A 6,270-nucleotide genomic window follows, 5' to 3' on the forward strand; every position below is an offset into this window, starting at 1 on the left:
TCCCTAACCCTAACCTTAATCTCTCCCTAACCCTAAACCCTAACCCTAACCCTAACCTTAATCTCTCCCTAACCCTAGCCTTAAACCTCTCCCTAACCTTAATCTCTCCCTAACCCTAGCCCTAACCCTCTCCCTAACCCTAACCTTAATCTCTCCCTAACCCTATCCCTATCTGCACCTACCACACTGACCTCCAACACGCCATAAGCACACTTTTCTCAGCACTTAGGACACGTGGTTCCAGTAAAAGGTTTCTCAGGTCAATCAAAACAAGCACACTATCACAACACGCTCCCACTCGCGCCCCACCCTCCTCACACACCGTTCCATACACCACACCCGACCCTCTAGGCACCTACCCCAACCGCAATCATCCTTCCCCCACCCTCATTCCCTATCCAAACTCCCTCCCTCTCCCCAGACCCAACCCCGACCCTAACCCATACCCTAACCCCAACCCCGCCCCCTTCCCTAACCCCAACCCCTATCCCTTCCCTAACCCCAACCAAAACCCATCCCCCTCTCCCAAACCCAACCTCTACCCCCCCCCCACACCTATTCCTAACCTTCACCCCTCCCCTAATCCTAACCCTAACCTCTACTCCTTCCACATACCTAATCCCAACCCTCCCCCTTCCCCTAACCCCAACCCCTACCCCTCTCCTAACCCTAACCTCTACCCCCTTCCCACACCTAATCCTAACCCTAATCCTAACCCTTACCTCTACCCCTTCCCTAACCCTAACCCTAACCCCAACCTCTACTCCTTCCACACACCTAATCCCAACCCTCCCCCCTCCCCCAACCCCTACCCTTTCCCTAACCCTAACCCACTCCCCACACCTAATCCTAACCCTCCCCTTCCCCTAACCCCAACCCCTACCCCTAACCCTAACCCTAACCTCTACCCCCTTCCCTAACCCTAACCCTAACCTAATCCCAACCCTCCCCCAACCCCTACCCTTTCCCTAACCCTAACCCACTCCCCACACCTAATCCTAACCCTCCCCCTTCCCCTAACTCTAACCTCCACCCCTCCCCTAATCCTAACCCTAACCTCTATTCCTTCCACATACCTAATCCTAACCCTCCCCCTTCCCCCAACCCCTACCCCTTTCCTAACCCTAACCTCTACCCCCTTCCCACACCTAACCCTAACCCTAATCCTAACCCTAACCTCTACCCCTTCCCCAACCCTAACCCTAACCCCAACCTCTACTCCTTCCACACACCTAACCCCAACCCTCCCCCCTCCCCCAACCCCTACCCTTTCCCTAACCCCAACCCTAACCCTAACATTTTAAAGCATAAATTGAATATCTGTGTGATATGCTCGTATATCTTGTGTTTTTTTAAGGTGGCTGGAATAACAACCCTAATGCTGGCCAGTTCAAATACATCTTCAGAAAGCTGATGGCCCAGTGTGGAGTTGTTAAACCATGCAGAGGCAATGTGACTGCACCGGATGAGACAGAGTCCCTATCAGCGGTCATCGACACCTCTACAAGCATGTCAGCTGTAGATATGTCCTCTCTAGCAGGAGGAGAAGATCTTCCATCCCCGTTTGCTGACATTCCTGCCCTAGTACATGACCACAGCTACCTTCCCGTCCGCTATGATGGTCTTGTGGACAACTCTCTCGTGTACATTTCAGGTAAAGGCTGACTATAAGTCGATTTTGCCTATAACCGATAATGCCAATAGTCAACTCTGTGAGAGAACAATCTTGACGGTCCAGAAAAAGAAATGTCTCCTTAATTTCCCCACGCATATTATTATAAGTTATGATATTATACTAACCCAAATTTCAGGATTTGAGGTGAGACGGGCTCTGAAGAAGCTGTCCTGAGATGTCTGCCGTGCCAGCCTGGTGACAGACGCTGCATCTGCCATCAAGGACCAGGGGTCTCATTTATAAAACTGTGCGTGGGATCGTTACTAAAAATGTGCGTACGCCCAGAAGCCAAGTTTTGCGTGCGCCAAAAAATATTCCGATTTATAAAACCCTGCGTACGCACACCGTACGCAATGTTTGCTTTATAAATCACTTGTGAGCGCAGCTGAATCAGCTTCACGTTCCGCCCTGTACACGCCCCTTTTTAACCATAAATGGTCAATGCAAATGACCTCATGAATTCGATCTGCATATAAAACATACTCAGATGCAAGTATTATGTCTTGTCGGAAACAACGGCAGAAGTACTGAGAAAAGCAAAAAAGCGAAATTTCACGGAGGTTGAAGTGGAGACACTTGTGGGTGAGATGGAGGCCCGAAAGGTAGTTTTGTTCGGCGGCCACGGGATTGGGATCGCCAACAACAAAAAGCATAGTGAGTGGCAACATGTTGCTGCAGCAGTGAACTCTGTCAGTAGCACGGAGCCCACAGTCCCAGAATTAAAAAAGAAGTGGTCTGACGTAGAGTTACATATTTTTATGTAGCCTACCAATAAATCGTTAATGTCCCTAAATACCCTCTCCCTCCGAATCCTGCCATTTGCATGGTCCGCCAGAAGTGCCCTATAGTGCAGCATTACCACGGCGCAGACCTCTGTATTTATAGGGTTACGGTAATAAGACTGACGGAGAACACCTTGGATAATCAGTTTGTAATCACCCAAGTAAAATGTTCTTGAACATAACCCCTTTTTAATGCGTGATTTGTCATGAAAAGCATCAAGAGTAACGGACAACGTTTGTGATGAGGAGTGTGGCTTGGTTTTCCACACTTGGGATTTAATTGACATTTGATTATGTGTTTACAGTGTCACATACAAATATTATGTTATTGACTCGTGTTGGACAGATGCTTTATTCCATGCAGTCGCGCCGTCAGTGGACAGTATGGAGTGACGGGATTAAATATAGAGAATTTTTTTTAATGTTTCTGGAGTAATAACTGAGAAATAACGCAGTTGACTTAAATGACTCTGATTAGGATTTAACGCATGATACGGGTTGAAATTAAATTTATGAAGGGCGATGATAAAACATAATGGTTCTTCTCACTCTACAATTCTTTGGTCTGACTTCAGTTCACCACCACACCATCTGTGTCGCCAATTCTCCTTTGCCTCCAAACCATGCGTACGCATGGGTCAGAGTTTGCTTAGGGCTGCGCACATTTTCCCGTCAAGTTGGTTTTTTATAGATCACAACCTTGGCGTGGAAAGTCACGTACGCCAATTTCAGCCCCGTTTTGTGCGTACGCAACGGTTATAAATGAGACCCCAGAGCTCCCACCTGCTCTGTCTAAGAAACAATGTAGGCCTGGTGATTCCATCAGAGGGCACAGTGAGGGTCGTCAGGGCAGCAAAGTGGCTCATTCACCAGGCATCAGCTAGCTTCAGACCATCACAGCCCATCAAACTGCTAGAAGTCTTGTACATTGTACGGAGGAGGATCGGGTCAGAGGATGTGTTTGTGCTCAGGGAGCACATGGGCAACACGCAGATGGACACTAGGGTTTCAGCGGCCCTCATACCCCCTTCCCGTGAAGACAGACACTGGGGTTTCAGCGGCCTTCAGTGTGCATATTGTATCTAGTTCTCTCCTATGGTGGCATCATGCCTTCAGTGTGCATATTGTGTATAGTTCTCTGCAAACCTATGGTGGCATCATGCCTTCAGTGTCTCTTGAACAGCCACAAAGGTTGCACAAATGATATTCATATTTTATCGTATTTGCCTAAATGCATACTTGACTGTAGATAGATTTGAGTGAAGTTACCAACACAATAGATTGCTGAGTTTTAGTAGTCCCTATATTGATTTAACATAAATAATATGAATACCTTGTGCATGTGTGTATTTATTGCACCTATCTGTTCTGTTTAATGTTAATTTCATATGAAAACACATGGTTATAATTACATAAATACATCTCTGTACAGGGTGGGGATTTCAACATGCAGCCTTTCTTGATGTATATTTGTAAAGGGAAATCTTGTACCTATTTTAGAACATTATTCTATTTTTCTTAGAACCTAACAATTATTCCTCAGTATGTACTGTCATACCTACATCTCTGACGTTTAGGACAAAGCAAACTGTTTGAAATTCGGTTGGAAATTGAGCAAGTTATGGTTATTTAAAAAGTACATGAATCACTACGAACCGACAGACAGAGAGACAGACAGACAGACAGATGCCATTTCTTTAAGCTGTGTGTGTGTATTTTTATCTTATCACATATTTTTCACTTATCTGTGTGTGTGTATTTGTGCATACATACCCGAAAGCAAAATCACAATTCTTCTCATGTTTTATGTTCATTTTTTGCCTAGCATAAATAGGAGTCCACACACGCATAGTCAAAATAACAAGCAGTTTATTGCTGCTTAGCACACAAACGATACACATAACTGAAAATGAAGCTTCTCTTCGGAGTGAAATAAGGCGAAAATAATTAAACAAAAGAAACTCGATTTGAAAGGGAAGCTACCTAAACCCTATGTCAAAGTAAATAATAAAAAAGACAATTACAAAAACGAACTTCCTAAACTACCAAAATACATGAGAAAGCGAGTCAAAAGAAAATGCAGCTGACTCATACTGCTTCCAGGTACTAACAGTGACTATATACAAAGATGTAAAAAAGATTACAATTTAAAGTGACTATGTACAACAAAAGTGACTAGTGAAACAAACTAAGGTAATACTTAACATGCAAATTTACTCGAAACTAACAAAGCACAGGTCACCCTTGGATGCAGAAACATGAACAGAAACATTAGCGCAAACATCTTAAGGACATATAAATATGTATATATTTAAAGCAATAACAGTTTCATGAGATTTTCCAAATTATTCTCCAAAGTACATTTGAAAGTCCAACATGTGACAGTTGTCACGGATTAATGTCCTCTGGGCACAAACGGGTGTCTGCTCCTCTCTACGTGCAGGGGCTGGAGGACAGGCAAGAGGGACATCTGCAACAAGCAAAGATGTGCAGATATAGTGTCAAGAAGTTACGTTTGTAACAGACATACAAGGTATTCTGTTGCCCCTTAACTATGGAACAGCGTGCCACTGCATATTAAATTGTCCCCCTCTGTAGCTATTTTAAAATCAAATCTTAAAACTCATCTCTTCTCTATTGCCTTTAATTCAGTAGGCTATAACCTTTCTTTTACCTCATCTTTATCACATCTTTTAATCTTTTGATCCTGATTGTACATTGATTTATTGCATTGTGGCAACGTCTGTCCAATATTACCCAGTTATTACTGTCATTATTATTACTCTTGTTACTGTTATTATCGTCTTTTCAAACGTATGAATGTTTTATTATTTATTGTTTTACTGGTATTTTTTTTTTTTAGCGCTGTGGTCAACTGTTGTTGTTTCTTAAATGTGCTTTACAAATGCATTTACATTACCTTTTATTTTGAAGTACTGTTGAAAGTTAAATAGCCTACCTGCCACAGCCAGGACTTTAATTTATTATTTCTGACCTGGAAATCTAGGCTAAAACCCGACTTATTTAGGATGGCTTTTAATACACAGTAGTATGATAACCCTTTTATTCTATCTTACATCTAAAATCTTTCCATAGCTGCTGCCAATCACCGAAACACCGGAAAAAAAGTCTCCGACGTACAGCGTCTAGTTACATGTGGTTGATATGACTACAACCAAAGCTATAGCGTAAAACAGCCAATCACAACTCTCCGACGTACAGCCAATCACAATGTACTCCCATTCAAGCGTACAGCCAATGATATTGTGTGAAGTAATCAGCAGACGACGGTCCCCGAGCCGAAAAACACACTGGCACAATTGACGACTCCTCCTTTCGTGATGGGGAAGTGCTCTTCTAACTGTCATCAGCGGAGCTGTCTGTTAACTGTTAACCTGTCCAATTCGGTACAGGAAAAGCACTGGCATGGGTTATGCCCATCGAGGGATGGGCATTATGAGTAGAAGGAGGAGCTGTGTACGATGATAAAATTACCAAATTTTGCTTAATTTCTCGGGGCGGCAATTAGCTCAGGTGGTAGCGCGGTCGTCTGGTAATCGCAAGGTGACCAGTTCGATCTTCGCTCAGAACCTAGCTGATCGTCGAGGGTCCTTGAGCAAGACACCTAACCCCGAGCGCTCCCACGCGCGCTGTCGGCCCTGTTTGGCCGGCACCGCCGTTGGCGAGATTTTTATAATGATGTAAGGTTTATTCGAATGTTGAAAAATGGCAAATTTGAAAGAGTTGAGAATATAAAATGTGTAATAAAATAATGCTACAATTATTATTCTGTTTGTAAAAGTGTTATTCTTA

Source organism: Gadus chalcogrammus, chromosome 4, assembly GCF_026213295.1.
Source record: "Gadus chalcogrammus isolate NIFS_2021 chromosome 4, NIFS_Gcha_1.0, whole genome shotgun sequence".
In the NCBI taxonomy this organism is placed as follows: Eukaryota; Metazoa; Chordata; class Actinopteri; order Gadiformes; family Gadidae; genus Gadus; species Gadus chalcogrammus.